Raw genomic sequence first — 18,062 nt, forward strand, 5'->3', positions numbered from 1 at the left:
CGGAACACCTGGCGCAGAGACTTGGAGGCAGATGCGAAAGCTATGGGCCACACTTGGGGACAGCTGGAAGTGTTGGCTGAGGATCGGGATGCTTGGAGAACTCTTGTCGACGGCCTAAACCCCAGAAGGGGTAATAGGCGTAAGTAAGTAAAGTAAGTATATCCACAAATAGCATGATGATGCCATTACAAAACATGGGCTACATGGAAGAAATGTGATTAATAAAACTAAATGAACTGCTAGAAGGTCCTAAATTAACTTAATTAAGCAGTCACCGTCTGCTTAAGTATAGAGATCGACTACTATGCAATCAAATAAATCTGTATAAAAGATAATTTCAGATGTCAGAGATGGAGGGAAATACTAAATTAACTGTTAACTACATTAAAAAATATATCGGGGGCAAGCTGGTAAAGGGGCGAGCAGTCTCGTATTCTTTAAATAAATACTTTTTGAAAAGTCTGAGGAAAATAAACTGAGAATTATTTCCTGGGCTACTCGTCGTTCTGAAAGGGGGCGGGACTGCGACGCTCTATAGGGATTGATTGATTGATTTAATTAGTTTTAAAATTAGCTTTTTTACAAAACAGTTTGTAGAATGGGAACATTTCAATGAAAATACAAAAAAAAGAGGATAAAACCAGAACAAGCACTAAGAATTGTTTACATAAGGGTCTGCCATTTTCAATTAAATTTAAAGACACAGATATACATTTCTATGCAAATAAAGGAAAACATAAAGGAAAAAAAATCACACCCGTGTGAAGTGAGGGGCGCTCTTATCATCGTACATCATGATGCAACATGTCGATTTTCTATGACATACATTCTCCATTCATTGTCAAACACTGGGCCGGGAACCCCTTTTGGTGTTTTAAGCATTATGTTATACTTTAGCTATTGAAAAATAGCAGACACAAATAGTGTTTTTACTGGTAAAGAACATTGTAGCATTGAAATTTAACTATTTTAGGCTTTATTAAACAAAAAAAAACAATAAAATAGGCCATATTTAATACATTTACTGTATACACAAAATGTTGTTTTAACCACCGCACAAAGCTGATCTGGCAACCTCACAACGTGTCACGAGGAAGCTTGTAGATCAGCTACACCAGTGTTACCTGCTCTCTGACTACATGACATCTTTAGAGAATCCTGTATGAGTTTTCTGGTGACGTTTGAGATTCCTTCTCTCACTGAACCGTTTCCCACACTGGTCACAGGCGTAGGGCTTCTCTCCTGTATGAGTTCTCTGGTGAAGTTTGAGATCACTGCTCTGGCTGAACCTAGTCCCACACTGGTCACAGGCGTAGTAGGGCTTCTCTCCTGTATGAGTTCTCTGGTGACGTTTGAGTTTACTTCCCTGGGTGAACCGTTTCCCACACTGGTCGCAGGCATAGGGCTTCTCTCCTGTATGAGTTCTCTGGTGAAGTTTGAGATTACTGCTCGTGGTGAACCTAGTCCCACACTGGTCACAGGCATAGGGCTTCTCTCCTGTATGAGTTCTCTGGTGAAGTTTGAGATCACCGCTCTGCCTGAAGCTACTCCCACACTGGTCACAGGCATAGGGCTTCTCTCCTGTATGAATTAGCTGGTGACTTTTGAGATGACTGCTCGTGGTGAACCTAGTCCCACACTGGTCACAGGCATAGGGCTTCTCTCCTGTATGAGTTCTCTGGTGAAGTTTGAGACCACTTCTCTGGCTGAACCGTTTCTCACACTGGTCACAGGCGTAGGGCTTCTCTCCTGTATGAATTCTCTGGTGATCTTTGAGGTGACTGCTTGTTGTGAACCTAGTCCCACAGTGGTCACAGGCATAGGGCTTCTCTCCTGTATGAGTTCTCTTGTGATTTCTCAGATGACTGATCTGTCTGAAGGTTATCCCACATTGGTCACAGGCATAGGGCTTCTCTCCTGTATGAATTCTCTGGTGAACTTTGAGATCATTGCTCTGGCTGAACCGTTTCCCACACTGGTCACATGCATAGGGCTTCTCTCCTGTATGAGTTCTCTGGTGAATTCTCAGATTACTGATATGGCTGAAGTTTATCCCACATTGGTCACAGGCATAGGGCTTCTCTCCTGTATGAATTCTCTGGTGAAGTTTGAGATCATTGCTCTGGCTGCACCGTTTCCCACACTGGTCACAGGCGTAAGGCTTCTCTCCTGTATGAGTTATCTGGTGAAGTTTGAGAGTACTGCTATGGCTGAACCGTTTCCCACACTGGTCACAGGCATAGGGCTTCTCTCCTGTATGAGTTCTCTGGTGAAGTTTGAGAGTACTGATATGGCTGAACCGTTTCCCACACTGGTCACAGGCGTAAGGCTTCTCTCCTGTATGAATTATCTGGTGACGTTTGAGAGCACTGCTCTGGCTGAACCTAGTCCCACACTGGTCACAGGCGTAGGGCTTCTCTCCAGTATGGATTCTCTGGTGTTGGTTGAGATGTCTATTTCTGCTGTAGACATGTTTGAGTTGGACAGGAACGACATCTGCGATGGAGAATGAGGAGAGGACAAAACAAATGAATAGAATGTTTTAAAATAACATGCAAGCTGTTACCAACTGATAATGGTCTAAATCTAGGACAGCAGCAACTGTCAGACACAGATTGGCAGTTGGAACATTCCTGGCCTGACTCTGTCTCACACATGATTGATTGATTGATTGATTGATTGATTACATGGAAATAATGTAGCACCCAAAAATTTCAGTGACTACTTTTCAAAGGTTAGTGATAGTCACAGACACTGCACCAGAGGTAAGGCTAGTGATAGTCACAGACACTACACCAGAGGTAAGGTTAGATATAGTCACAGACACTACACCAGAGGTAAGGTTAGTGATAGTCACAGACACTACACCAGAGGTAAGGTTAGTGATAGTCACAGACACTACACCAGAGGGAGCTCTACTGATTTTAAACCCTGCCATTTTCACAGCAATATGGGGAAAACATCATCCCTGTACTCAGCAGCAGTTCAGTGGAATGGCTTGCCTTCCAGCCTCAAGTTGATCACTTCCTTTGAAAACTTTAAATCCACATTAAAAAGACGGTTGGCCTAATGTCCTAATTTAGTATTTAAGTATTTAAATGTAAGTATTTAAGACATTATTTTGTGTAGAATAGATAATTAACAAAATGTATGGGAAAAATCCAGTTTTATTGGTCAGTTTTTATGAAATTGTTCTGTTTTTGTGTTTTATTTTTATTCGTTTTTTGTCTCCTGGCAATTTTTTTTTTTTTTGCTTCTGTCTGTTTCATATTGTTGCTCTCCATCCCCTTTCCCCAAGAGGACCACAACAGAAACAAGCCTAACGGATTTCTTGTGACTAATCAATCAATCAATCAAAATTGATTGATTGATTGATTGGGACAGAAATGTAAACAGTACAGACTACAGTAAAACACAGCGAAAGGTAAGATAGGGCTAAAAGGAGGGGGGGGGAAATCCACGGCTGCGTGAAGTGAGGGGCACTCTTATCATCATACATCTTCAATTGAAGGAGCCATTTCTGCCTGTGTGTGCCTTTAATCCGTTTGATGGGCGGGTTCACCATGGGGGGTGTGTGTCACAAGGATTGGCATATGAGAACACAGGTGCAACAAGCCAGGTTGAATGGTTTGGAAGGTATGGGCACAACAGGCTAAGAGATCACACGGTATTTTACCGTATCACTGTATTTTGCATAACGAAAACTGCTGTATTACAGAACGTGTACAATAAATGGGAACCTCACCCTACAGCAGTCAATGCCTGGACAATATATTATATACGCGTCAAAAACTGTTTCTGTATGCATGTGCCCAGCTGAGAGGCAAAGTATAGTTTGAGCTTGCCTCTACATCAATAATACATCAATTTGCGCCCTCACCACTTAATCATCAATTTACACTATGATGTAGCTGGCACCCCTCAAAAATCACAAAATTCAAATCATCACAAAAACAAAATATATATAAATAAATACAAAAGACATGGGCGTAGTCACTTATATAACTACGGGAGGAGCAATCATCTCCCTTTGGCTGAAAGGTGGATTTTCTCATTTCTGGCTGTTTTGCATTTTTTAATGACATTCCACACTCGAGTGGCAGTGCTGTAGAAGGAGAATGTACCCACGTTTGTTTTAAAAGTGGGTGGAACCAGGTCGTTTTTAGGTAGTTAGTCAGGTATGCGTGCACTGAGGGCATCGAGGGCAAAGCTGCATTTACAATTTTAAATGTCAATCCCAATTTAAATTGCTTAACCGTATCATTTACACCAGTGTGTTATTTTGCTCATGCGTGTGGAGAGGGAAAGTTTAAGCCACTTTTCCGCATGAAAATGCACAAATGTTTTTGCGCGTACCCCTGCTGAACATAAAGCACCTCCTACTGTAAATATCTTCCTACGGCCATGCTTCACCGTATTTTTTGTGTTGCCATTTTTGTAGACAAAGCGAGCAGGCCAGCAGTGGAAGACCTTAGGGGGCGGTTTGGGACATATTTAGGCAGGCAGTCATGTAGGTTTATTGTTTATTGTTTATAAGGATCCCCATTAGCTTTTGCCTTGACAAAAGCTAGTCTTCCTGGGGTCCGACACAGACAAACAATTAACATAGGCAATACTTACAATTGTTTACAAACACTAACTCAACATAAAACATAGTAAAATAAAATATAAAATAAGAAAAAAAAGAAAAGAAAACATAGGAGAAATAAAAAACAAAGAAACATAGCAATTAAAAAAAATCACTTTCAACACATTATACATTTGAATTGTTCTTTTCCCAGGGTTACTGCAGTATGATTTACATAAGGTGTTCTTTTAACTTGATTTTAAAGATGACTTTTGTATTTGTATTGGTTATACACTTTGGTAGTGCATTCCAACCTATTACTGCTCTATAGATAATAGAAGATTTAAGAATATTTGTTCTTGGTTTAGGTGCCACCAAAACACCCGAACTGGCTTGTCTAGTCATATGATTATGTTCGTCTCTTACATGTGCTACCTGTTCAAAGAAATACTGTGGTTTTTTGTCCATTATTACATTTCTGAAAAACGTAAGAATACGTGAATTTAATCTATTCTCAACAGTAAGCCATGATAGATGTCTGTGCATTTCTGCAATGTGTGTCCTGTTGGAACACTGGAGAGCTAATCTGGAAGCTTTGTTTTGAGCTATTTGTAATTTATGTATGTCTGTTTTTGTAGCCGATGACCAGATGACTGGGCAATACTCAAGTTGTGATAACACTAGAGCTTGAATTACTGCTTTCCTAGTGTTATGTAGCTAGAACATTTCCTGGTTACGGCAATACTTCTTCCCATTTTAGTTACTATATTGTCAATTTGTTTAGTCCAATTAAGTTTAGGATCTAGTACCACTCCAAGTAATTTAGCCTCTGTTACCTGTTCTACTGGCTTCCCGGCAAGTGACAGGCTCAGTTGAGGATCACCCTCTAGCTTATGTCTAGATCCAAACACCATGCACTTGGTTTTAGCAATGTTCAATACTAATTTATTCTCGTCAACTCAATCCGCTACTTCTTTTATTTCATACTTTAGTATATCATTTAATTCACCTACTGTAGATGCTGTACTGTACATTGTCGAGTCATCCGCGTACATTACTACATTAGATTTATTCAATACCAAAGGTAAGTCATTAGTAAATATCGAAAATAGGAGAGGCCCTGATGAGCTTCCCTGAGGAACCCCGCACTGCAGCTCCTTACTGTCAGAAAAGCTTCCGTTGAAATATACCCTCTGCTTTTTCTGACAGGTAGCTCCCCATCCAAGACAAAGCAACAGGGCCAAAACCATAGCATTCAAGCTTTCCTAATAACAAATCATGATCAATAACATCAAAAGCAGCACTGAAATCTAACAGTACTGTCCCCACAAGTCTCTTATCATCCATGTTCTTTAGCCAATCATCAGTCATTTGTGCCAGAGCAGTGCTTGTGGAGTGACCTTCTCTGTATGCATGTTGGCAGCTTGTTATCAGCTCATTACTTGCTAGATAGTCTTGAATCTGATCTAGAATTTTACTCAGTACTGGAAGAAGACTTATAGGACGACTGTTTGGACCAGCAAATGCTGCTCTTTTATCCTTGGGCAGTGGAATGACCTTTGCTTCCTTCCAAATCTTGGGGCATACACCATACTCTAGGCATTTATTGAATATGTGACATAAGGGCTTTGAAATTTATTTAGCTGCTATTCTAAGTAATTTGCAGTCAAGATTGTCTGTACCTGAAGGTTTGTCATCCGATAGATGTAACTATGTAACTGCAGACTTATTCTTCCTTTTCCAGTCTGTTATTTTATTGTTCGAGCACCCGTTGAATTTACCCAGGATATTAGCCGCAATTTGCAACTTTAGATTTTTTTTATAATGGGATGAATCTAGAGTTGCAATACCCTCCATTGACTCCCCACTCATCCAATTTGGTTTGCGATCTGTTTGTCTTAAACGACGTTAAACTCACCAACATTGCAGCTGTAGCAGGTTATTCTTTTTCTAAGTGCTGGAGTTTGGAAGCACTCGTCATAAGTCACTGAACGGCCCTGCGTACCACCTGTTTCGAATTTGCACAAAATGCAGGAGGCAGCAGCGCGACCCGTTAACAAAAACGAGTGCTTCTAAACTGCAACTTTCCTTATCCTGCCCTGTTTAATGATTAGCTGTGATGTGGACACTGGAGAGAGGTTCTTCTGGCGGGGGTGGGGTGGGGTGGGTTGTGCAAACATTGTTGTTTGCACAGCAGCAAGATGTGTGAACTGACAAAAGAAGGGTAGCCGTAATAGCTGCTGGAATACAACCACCTATAGCCCTGGTCCAGTTCTTACAGGTCAGAGAGAGACTCGCTGTAAGCACTGGACCAGGTTCTGGACTAGCCCTCCAAGCAGAACCCAATGGTACTGAAGTTTCTGACTTTTTGACGACACAGACCATTGGGTCCTGTTCCAGCAGTATCCTGCCACCTGGTACGCGGACATACATAAAACATAAACAACGTGGATAACGCCTGTCTGCGCTCTTTGACGACATTTTTTCCTGTGAGGGCTTCTGAATATGTGAAGTATAAGTACCCATACATGCCGCTGCGAATATCTCCTGTAGCGTGGAAGCCGTTAAGTATTTTTAATCTTTGTTTGACCGATTTGGTCGCTTTGATTCTTCTCTTCCTTCCTTGTTTATTGACACCTCATTGTACCGCCTATCTGGCTAGCTAGTGGCGCTATAGCTATGACAGAGCAGATCAGAGGCAGGGACGTAGCCGCACAAGCCAACCGCACACCGGGAGGCGGTACAATAAACGGTAAACAAACAAGAAGAAATAAAGCGACCAAATCGGTCAAACAAAGTTTGGCTTCCGCGCCACAGGAGATATTCGCAGCGGTATGTATAGGTACTTAAAGTTCACGAATTCAGAATAACTTAAACTAAAAAAGTCCGTCAAACGCCGCAGATACGATCTTAGAGAGAATATTTATGTCCGCGTTCCAGAATTCCCATACCAAAATATAGTTATGAGCAGGGACCCTACATAAAACTCATCCAAATTTCAGAAAAGCTTTATGGAGGGTCCCGAAAGGGGCTAGTTCTGGACCAGGGCTAACAGGGCTAACTTGGTACTTAAGTACCAGTAGACCTACTGCACATGTAAACAGAGCTGCTACCTTTAAACACTTCTTAAATCTGATTATTGTATATATTTAAATAGTCTTGAGAACACAACGCTATTTGTCTTAAACTGATGGCAAAACAATGCTGCTATTTGTTTCAGAAAAGTTTTATACCCTATGTATAACATAACAATGCAATTTGACTTAGCTCCGTTTACAAAATGCTGTAGTGTACAGTCTCCAACTGTAGCCTATATACTTTGCCCATTTTCAACTGTTTTTTATTGTATTTTGACAATGTAATCGTATTTTTTCTCATGCCAAAGAAGCTCCTATGAATTGCAAATGGACATGCTTATCTACTCTAGGCCTACAGTGCTAGTTTGGTAAAGGGGCGAGCAGTCTCGTATTCGTTAGAAGCATTACTCCGTTTCTCCACCGTGTAGCGACGACATTTGTGTACATGTGCTTTCTGTTGCAGATTAAATCAAAGTGTAATAGTGTAGGCTATATACAGTGAGTTGAAAACATGCACATACCTATTCTGTGTAGCTTTATCACGGGCTGCTTCAGCATGGCTGCTTGGTAGATCTGGTCCTTCTCCGCTGCAGCTGAAAAGCCCAAATAGTTCATCTCCTCCTTCGGTCCACTCTGAAGTCTCTGATGGTTCACGTTTAATGTTGAGGTCCTTCTTTTACCGTCGCATAATGTTGTTGTGGTCTAGAGTCAGTCCTCTGCTCTGCTTCCTGACTAAACTCCACCCACTGCTACAGCACCCCCCCCCCCCCCTCCCTGTGAAAGCACAACTCAATACAAAGACTGTTACTAACGTCTGGGTTTCCTAGGCTAGTTACTGTGTGGACGACTGTGTAATCCGACGACACACTGAGCATTACACTTGTTTACATTAACAGGGTCCACCATTTTCTATTCATCAGACACACGTAAGGGTCCATTTGGTATTGGTTCCTTTTGTGGTTCTGGGTGTCTTTTTTAGTTTTAAATAAAAAGCTTTGAGAATGACTGCAGTCTGCAGTAAGTGATTATATCCAGCAGGCGTCACTGTTTAACCATTTATGTTTATGCTGTAAAAAACAATAATAATTTGGTACAATTATTTAGTAACAAGTACAACTATAAGCTCTTGTTAATATTTGTATTATGTAAAAAAGACGAAAAAAGGAGACACACCTAAACACTTTCATTTCCTGAATTAAAAAAACAATATATAATGTCTGTCCTTTAAATACATAGGTCTATACATCCATGTCAGATATAAATTATATTAATATGTTTTCCATACAAAGTCAATAGAAGCAGGGGCCTATTTAATGAAATGTATTAAGCCGGGATTTAACAGATATCCTGGCTTAATATATCCTGGATCAGCGATTAACCGGTTTCATGAAAGCTGAAAGCCAGTTAACCTGGATATGTTGAGGCTTGATTCGGTTTCATGAAAGCAATGAATGCCACACTAGTTACCATGGAAACTAATGATGCGGACTTAGCCTGATCCGGACCAGGATAACAGCCAGGTTTAACCTAATCCTGATGTCTTTACTGTTCAAAACCAATATTTCTTCCACACTTTATCAATTATTATGTGTTTATGTTGCCTTAATTGTATTAGTATGGATTAAAACATCATATTGGTACACATTGCAATAAAGGACTAACTTAAGCCCTATATACAAAATCAAAGAGCCAAAATATATAGGCTGCACAACCTCATCATGACACCTTGTGAGCTTGTAGATCAGATACTTTTGGCAAATGTTCTCCCAGAATATGTTTGCTGGGCTGCAAGTGGTTAAGAAGAATCAAATAGGCCTACATCCTATTTTTGTTTTTTTGTAGAAGTTAAAACATTACTAAATATTACCATTACTCGTTATTATACAACATATTACCATTGTAACATTGCACACACCAATGGCTAAGAAGTGCATCGCGGCCAAGTCAGGACCGAACACATGACCCACGGTTCACCAGTCTGTAAAACAACCACAAAGGTAGCCTACCTCCCTCAGAGAAGGGAGTTATGGCCAAATATCAAGACGCTACAATATCAGTATGCTTACAATATGAACAATTCTTTTATAGTATAGTATATTTATGACAATTTCATTATGAAGTTTAAGTTAAGAGTGCGGTTAAATGTAGACCATATTTTTGGGGTAGTTAATCATTCAGTCTGTCCACTATTGAGATATTCTCTCTCTTTTATACTGTACTATACTGAGATATACTTTAAGGGGACGGTAATGCAACTATACTGCCATAATACCCCACGAAGAAGGATCAGTAAATCTGTGCTCAACCGCATGGGTCTAGTGATTCATGGCTGTGCATTCAGCCAGGATTGATGGCTGTGATCCTGTAACTGTAACAATAAAAACAAAACAATAACAGGAACATACATGTACAGCAATCATGAACACAATACCCACAATCTTAAATCAAGGCAAGGCAACTTTATTTAGTGCCCAGGATTACATTAGATAATTGACAATGGGTGAAAAAATGGGTTACAAAATTGCGGGATAAAAAAAGTAGTAAAAAAAAGAAGAAGATTATAATAGATACAATTAAAATGGAGCATAAAAATTAGAACAAATACTCCCAGCTTTGATCGAAGAAATATTAAAAATAAAAAGTGATAACGTCTCATTTAAAGCCCAGGCGAGACCTAGCTGATATTAGGCATCATAACAGCTATGTTTGGGGATTTCCTAACAAAGAAGCTCAGGAAAAACAGGAAAGTCTAATAACGCAACTAATAAAGGCTAAGAAAACCAATGACATTTGCTAATACATTAAAAGACTAGCCGCAATTTGCAACTCTAGATTGTTTTATAATGGGATGAATCTAGAGTTGCAATACCCTCCATTGACTTATTTATTATTATTATTTTGTTTGTGATTATTTAGGTATTATCATATTCATTTATCATTGTTAAGTTCACTCTGTATATCCACGGGCATAATAGCATGATGATGCCATTACAAAACATGGGCTACATGGAAGAAATTTTATTAATAAAACTAAATTAACTGCTAGAACGTCCTAAATTAACTTAATTAAGCAGTCACCGTCTGCTTAAGTATAGATATCGACTACTATGCAATCAAATAAATCTGTAGGCTATACAAGATAATTTCATATGTCAGAGATGGAGGGAAATACTAAATTAACTGTTAACTACATTTAAAAAAATCTCGGGGGCGAGTTGGTAAAGGGGCGAGCAGTCTCGTATTCTTTAAATAAATACTTTTTGAAAAGTCTGAGGAAAATAAACTGAGAATTATTTCCTGGGCTACTCGTCGTTCTGAAAGGGGGCGGGACTGCGACGCTCTATAGGGATTGATTGATTGAAAATTAGTTTTCAAATTAGTTTTTTTACAAAACAGTTTGTAGAATGGGAACATTTCAATGAAAATACAAAAAAAAGAGGATAAAACCAGAACAAGCACTAAGAATTGTTTACATAAGGGTCCGCCATTTTCAATTAAATTTAAATACACAGATATACATTTCTATGCAAAAAAGGGAAAAAAAACAGTTAGAAAATAAAGGAAAACATGTACCTGTAAAAATCACACCCGTGTGAAGTGAGGGGCGCTCTTATCATCGTACATCATCATGACGCAACATGTCGATTTTCTATGACATACATTCTCCATTCATTGTCAAACACTGGGCCGGGAACCCCTTTTGGTGTTTTAAGCATTATGTTATACTTTAGCTATTGAAAAATAGCAGATCTACAAGCTCGTAACGCGCCACCGAGTGGCGCGCTACGAGCTTGTAGGTCTGCTATGTTTTGAAAAAATCGTAAAAATGCGTCTTTGAATATTTATTCTTTCAGAGTGAACTTTTTTTTTTTTTCGACGTCAGGTCTAAAAGGGTTAATTGCCAACGGCATTCAATGTCTGTGATAGGACAAAAATCTACACTATAGCTGAATATAGGAGGAGCTACAGAATATAGGAGGGGCTACAGCAACATAAAACCACTAGTCTGAATATAGGAGGAGCTACAGCAACATAAAACCACTAGTCTGAATATAGGAGGAGCTACAGCAACATAAAACCACTAGTCTGAATATAGGAGGAGCTACAGTACCTTAAAAACACTAGTCTGAATCAAGGTTATAATAGTTAACTAAAACTAACTAAAAAACGAAAACTAGAATTAAAAAAACATTTCAGTTAACTGAAACTAATAAAAACTAAAAATAAATTAAAAAACGATAACTAAACTGAAACTGTATTGTGTGTCCTCAAAACTAACTGAAATTATAGACAAAATACGCTTAGTTTTAGTTTTTATCAATATGTATATGCCTTTCGGATATTTATATTATAATCCTTTTAAATTCATTAGATTCATTTCCTCATTTCTCCAACAAGTTTTACGGCAGTTTTCAGCACCGTACGGCAGCATGTAGCCACGCTAACTCTAAACTAAAGTACGAAAAAAACTAAAACTAAACTACAACTAAACTAAAACTAAGCATTTTCACCGAAATAAAAACTAAATAAAAACTAGCAAACCCGCTCTAAAAACTAACTAAAACTAACTAAATTAGAAAAAAATATGTCAAAACTAACTAAAACTAAACTATAATGAAAAAAACAAAACTATTATAACCTTGGTCTGAATATAGGAGGAGCTACACCAACATAAAACCACTAGTCTGAATATAGGAGGAGCTACACCAACATAAAACCACTAGTCTGAATATAGGAGGAGCTACACCAACATAAAAACCACTAGTCTTTTAGATCTACTGGATCTCTTCTCCACAAGTCCCTCACTGTCATTTTCTAGTCTAGTTTTTTTCTTTGGTAAAATTGTCAATATATTTAGTCCCAGTTTTAGTCACCATAGCTTCGTTTTTATTTTGTTTTCGTCATTTAGTCGTCACTACTTCGGAGGCCAAATAAACCGTATGTTATTATAGCCGATCTACAAGCTCACACATCGGCTGTTTCTTTGTAATGGATGCATAATAGAGGCTTTAAGTGTTGTTGTCACCATCATTTTACTTGACGATTCGTTGACACATCAATAATTGTGATGAACACAAATAGTGTTTTTACTGGTAAAGAACATTGTAGCATTGAAATATAACTATTTTAGGCTTTATTAAACAAAAAATAATAATCAAATAGGCCATATTTAATACATTTACTGTATACTCTAAATGTTGTTTTAACCACCGCACAAAGCTGATCTGGCAACCGCACAACGTGTCACGAGGAAGCTTGTAGATCAGCTACACCAGTGTTACCTGCTCTCTGACTACATGACATCTTTAGAGTCCTGTATGAGTTTTCTGGTGACGTTTGAGATTCCTTCTCTCGCTGAACCGTTTCCCACACTGGTCACAGGCGTAGGGCTTCTCTCCTGTATGAGTTCTCTGGTGAAGTTTGAGATCACTGCTCTGGCTGAACCTAGTCCCACACTGGTCACAGGCGTAGTGCTTCTCTCCTGTATGAGTTCTCTGGTGACGTTTGAGTTCACTGCCCTGGCTGAACCGTTTCCCACACTGGTCGCAGGCATAGGGCTTCTCTCCTGTATGAGTTCTCTGGTGAAGTTTGAGATTACTGCTCGTGGTGAACCTAGTTGACTCCCACACTGGTCACAGGCATAGGGCTTCTCTCCTGTATGAGTTCTATGGTGAAGTTTGAGATCACCTCTCTGCCTGAAGCTACTCCCACACTGGTCACAGGCATAGGGCTTCTCTCCTGTATGAATTAGCTGGTGACTTTTGAGATGACTGCTTGTGGTGAACCTAGTCCCACACTGGTCACAGGCATAGGGCTTCTCTCCTGTATGAGTTCTCTGGTGAAGTTTGAGACCACTTCTCTGGCTGAACCGTTTCTCACACTGGTATGTCCAGATAGCCTCGCGGAGGCCTCTTTGTCCAGTGTCCATTCTGGGTCCGGAAACGGTACTTTTTTGAGCATTGACCACAGTAGAAGGTCTGCTGCTGTGAATTTTACACCTCTCCCGCTTAGCGGATATGGGGTGTGGTAGAGGACATCTCCCCGAACGCGTGGGTATGTCCAGATAGTTGCCTCGCGGAGCCGTCTTTTGTCCAGTGTCCATTCTGGGTCTGGAAACGGTACTTTTTTGAGCATTGACCCCAGTAGAAGGTCTGCTGCTGTGAATTTTACACCTCTCCCGCTTAGCGGAGATGGGGTGTGGTAGAGGACATCTCCCCGAACGCGTGGGTATGTCCAGATAGTTGCCTCGCGGAGGCCTCTTTGTCCAGTGTCCATTCTGGGTCCGGAAACGGTACTTTTTTGAGCATTGACCCCAGTAGAAGGTCTGCTGCTGTGAATTTTACACCTCTCCCGCTTAGCGGAGAGTGGGGTGTGGTAGAGGACATCTCCCCGAACGCGTGGGTATGTCCAGATAGTTGCCTCGCGGAGCCGTCTTTTGTCCAGTGTCCATTCTGGGTCCGGAAACGGTACTTTTTTGAGCATTGACCCCAGCAGAAGGTCTGCTGCTGTGAATTTTACACCTCTCCCGCTTAGCGGAGAGTGGGGTGTGGTAGAGGACATCTCCCCTAAAGCGTGGGTATGTCCAGATAGTTGCCTCGCGGAGGCCTCTTTGTCCAGTGTCCATTCTGGGTCCGGAAACGGTACTTTTTTGAGCATTGACCACAGTAGAAGGTCTGCTGCTGTGAATTTTACACCTCTCCCGCTTAGCAGAGATGGGGTGTGGTAGAGGACATCTCCCCGAACGCGTGGGTATGTCCAGATAGTTGCCTCGCGGAGCCGTCTTTTGTCCAGTGTCCATTCTGGGTCTGGAAACGGTACTTTTTTGAGCATTGCCCCCAGTAGAAGGTCTGCTGCTGTGAATTTTACACCTCTCCCGCTTAGCGGAGAGTGGGGTGTGGTAGAGGACATCTCCCCGAACGCGTGGGTATGTCCAGATAGTTGCCTCGCGGAGGCCTCTTTGTCCAGTGTCCATTCTGGGTCCGGAAACGGTACTTTTTTGAGCATTGACCCCAGTAGAAGGTCTGCTGCTGTGAATTTTACACCTCTCCCGCTTAGCGGAGAGTGGGGTGTGGTAGAGGACATCTCCCCGAAAGCGTGGGTATGTCCAGATAGTTGCCTCGCGGAGGCCTCTTTGTCCAGTGTCCATTCTGGGTCCGGAAACGGTACTTTTTTGAGCATTGACCCCAGTAGAAGGTCTGCTGCTGTGAATTTTACACCTCTCCCGCTTAGCGGAGAGTGGGGTGTGGTAGAGGACATCTCCCCGAACGCGTGGGTATGTCCAGATAGTTGCCTCGCGGATGCCTCTTTGTCCAGTGTCCATTCTGGGTCCGGAAACGGTACTTTTTTGAGCATTGACCCCAGTAGAAGGTCTGCTGCTGTGAATTCTACACCTCTCCCGCTTAGCGGAGAGTGGGGTGTGGTAGAGGACATCTCCCCGAACGCGTGGGTATGTCCAGATAGTTGCCTCGCGGAGGCCTCTTTGTCCAGTGTCCATTCTGGGTCCGGAAACGGTACTTTTTTCAGCATTGACCCCAGTAGAAGGTCTGCTGCTGTGAATTTTACACCTCTCCCGCTTAGCGGAGAGTGGGGTGTGGTAGAGGACATCTCCCCGAACGCGTGGGTATGTCCAGATAGTTGCCTCGCAGAGCCGTCTTTTGTCCAGTGTCCATTCTGGGTCCGGAAACGGTACTTTCTTCAGCATTGACGCCAGTAGAAGGTCTGCTGCTGTGAATTTTACACCTCTCCCGCTTAGCGGAGAGTGGGGTGTGGTAGAGGACATCTCCCCGAACGCGTGGGTATGTCCAGATAGTTGCCTCGCGGAGGCCTCTTTGTCCAGTGTTCATTCTGGGTCCGGAAACGGTACTTTTTTCAGCTTTGACCCCAGTAGAAGGTCTGCTGCTGTGAATTTTACACCTCTCCCGTTTAGCGGAGAGTGGGGTGTGGTAAAGGACAACTCCCCGAACGCGTGGGTATGTCCAGATATTTGCCTCGCGGAGCCGTCCTTTGTCCAGTGTCCACTTTATAAAGTCCATGCACTCCAGTGAATAGCATTTAATCATTTAGATAACTTTTATTATTATTTAATTACTTATTAGTTATTTCATTACTTATTTTTACACAGAAACATAATGTGTGTCTTTACAATAACTGTAATGTAATAATAATACTAATTGTTATAATAGGTGTTCTATTATTGCTTGCTGAAGTAGGAACCTTTATTGCTTTAGGTAGGAACCTTGCTTATACAGGTGACGCACGGTACCTGTTGTTGGTTGCACTAGACTGAGCTGACAGGTTGTTTATTACTACTCTGAGCACGGGACTTTATAATAAACTATTGCCCGGCTGGGCTAAACTACAATCCTTGTTGGGTGAGTAATGTAATAGTTATTTAATTAACGAATTAAAAAACCTTATTTTATTCTGAAAGCAACCGGATGTCTTAAATCTGCTAGCTCTCAGACCGGAAGTCTTAAATTTGCTCATTGGACGGACAGTCCTCTGCTCTGCTTCCTGACTACAGCAATCACAGGCTCAGTCCCGCCCCCCCTAACCTGATAAAGCATTACACTCGTTTGCAACACAACAGGGTCCACCATTTTCAATTCATCAGACACAAGTATAAAAGGGTCCATTTGGTTGGTTCCTTTTGTCAGAGTTAAGTCAGTCCCAGAGAATAACTACGATAAACGCGTACATGATCTATTCTATTCTCGTCCTTTTTGTCCTGATCAAGTCTTTAAAATGAAAAGCTTTGAGAATGACTGCAGTAGCCTAAGTGTTTATATCCAGCAGGTGTCACTCTTTAACCATTCATGTTTATGCTGTAAACAATAATAATTCTGTCCAAATATTTAGTAACAAGCTCTTGTTAATATTTGTAGCCTATTATGTAAAGAAAAAAGAGAGACACACCTAAACACTTTAGTTTTCTGAATAGGCTATGATGTCTGTCCATTAAATACATAGGTCTGTACATCCATGTCAGATATAAATAAATAGCCTAAATATGAATATGTTGTCGATATGTTGTCCACACAAGCACGGGCCTATTTCATGAAATGCATTAAGCTGGGATGTAACAGATATCCTGGCTTAATATATCCTGGATCAGCGATTAACCGGTTTCATGAAAGCTGATAGCCAGTTAACCTGGATATGTTGAGGCTTGATTCGGTTTCACAAAAGCATGCAATGCCACACTAGTTACCATGTAAACTAATGATGTGGACTTAGCCTGATCCGGACCAGGCTAACAGCCAGGTTTAACCTAAGCCTGATGTCTTTACTGTTCAAAACCATAATTATTTTCCCACACTTTTTCAATTATCAGGTGTTTTTGTTGCCTTCATTTTTCTAGTAGCCTATGCAGCCATTAAAACATCATATTGGTACTAGGGCCGGGACTAATTGCGATTAATTGCGATTAATTAACTACAGAAAAATTAATGCACTACAAAAATTAACGCATTTTAATCGCACTATTTTCTTCACCGCCGAACGTTGTCACTGGACAGTTTTCAGACGGACCTGCGCACCAAGTGTCCGTGTCCTCTTCAGACAATAACACCACCAGAAACCGCACAGTTCACCAGACTGGGGGAAGCCGCTGAGATCACTTTGCTTGTCCCCGTGGATTGGAAATAGGATTTAAAAGGCTATCCGATGGTAGCGTGGATTACAGCACAGTTGTGTGCAATTATTCAATAAATAATTATTACCCCTATTACTACAAAAACAATGTTTTATTGCTTAAACTTATGTATTCACTATTCATTGATTCACTAGTATACCAAAATCCATTTGAAAAAAATTGCTTTCTCACTGTTCTCGGGTCAAATAATGATATGCGATTAAAATGCGATTAATCTAGATTAATTAATCGCAAAGCCTCTGATTAATTAGATTAATTTTTTTAATCGAGTCCCAGCTCTAATTGGTACACATTGCCATAAAGGACTGCTCACAGTGGTAGGGCTTATGTCCTGTATGAGTTTTGTATCTGTATGAGCAACTTGGACACTCAGGCATGAAGGAAGCATGAGTTCAAGTCCGTTGCTTTCCCCTTGTTCCCCATATATGGGGACTAGGTTGGCAGAGGGTGTGTAGAGCCCAGGATCACATTAGATAATTGACACAGGGGTGAAACATGGGTTACAAAATCGTGGGATAAAAAAATAAGAAACACACATAATTCAGCAGATTGTGTAGTTTTTACAAGCCGTTTGTGTGCTGCTAACAGGCGGCAGGCCTGTTAAACACTTGGATGCCTTGGACAGTATGTGAGCTCAGGTCAGGTTTGCATCGTTGTTTTGTTTTTTTAACTACAGGTTCTGCAGAACCAAACAAAGACCGGTCTGTCCTCCAGAACAACAGGCGTCTCACTCTATCCCCCAAATAAAATAAAAACGGCACGC

Source organism: Protomyctophum parallelum (assembly GCF_964188405.1).
Source record: "Protomyctophum parallelum genome assembly, chromosome: 15".
Classification (NCBI taxonomy): domain Eukaryota; kingdom Metazoa; phylum Chordata; class Actinopteri; order Myctophiformes; family Myctophidae; genus Protomyctophum; species Protomyctophum parallelum.